Genomic DNA, 897 nt, shown 5'->3' on the forward strand with positions numbered 1-897 from the left:
TTGGCAATAGCAACTTTAAAACTATCATTGAACGAATAGCATGAAATGTTTCCTTTTTTTGACGATAGATGTCCATGAATAAAATTTGAGTTTGGACCGGTTCTTTGTTTGACAGTGATGAGACCTATTAACTAAAAAAAACTGGACTGTTTCTCTGGTATGCGGTAAACGATGAAATATTAATGGAAGTGTTTGTATTGCTCCCCGTTTCTACGATAAATATTCAGGGAAGTCCATTAATATCCCACATGATGATTGTAATAAAATAAATATTCATTGATTTTTTTCCCTACATATGCTTCAATGGTGTTTTAGCTGTAACCATAATTCTAAAAGTCTCGCTGTGTCGAGTTCTGTTCGAAGTAACCTAAAAGATTGTGTATGGCGCTCGCTGATTGGTGGAATTGCATTACTTAAGCCCTCTATAAGCTACCATTAGAATCAGTCGGTTGTAACCCTGTCGAGGCGAGATACATTCTCTTTGTAAATCCTACTTTACTATCGCTGGTAAACGCCATAGTAAGTGACTGCTGGTAAATGCGTTTCGACCGTATGTAGTTAGACCTTCGAGCCTCGGTATGCAAGTTTCCCCTTCTTCCTGTTCATAGGCCCTGCGCGCGCCGATTCATTTTCTCTTCTCTTCTCGTTCCCCCTCTCCCTCTTTCCTCCTCTTTCTCGTTCAACATCTAACACTTTGAAAAGATCAAAGGATTATCATCGGGGAGCCAGAGAGGCGCTGCGGAAGGACGGTGCATTCGGTGGAAGAAAAATGGCGCCCACCTCGGCCGCGAGAATTTTCCCGCCTTTTTTTCGGCAATTGTAGTGCGGGTGTTAACTGTTCGGTGCTTTTAGTATTTTAGTATTCAGTATTTTGTAATGTGGTTAAGGAGAAGAGAA

The sequence above is a fragment of the Penaeus monodon genome, chromosome 15, assembly GCF_015228065.2.
Source record: "Penaeus monodon isolate SGIC_2016 chromosome 15, NSTDA_Pmon_1, whole genome shotgun sequence".
Classification (NCBI taxonomy): Eukaryota; Metazoa; Arthropoda; class Malacostraca; order Decapoda; family Penaeidae; genus Penaeus; species Penaeus monodon.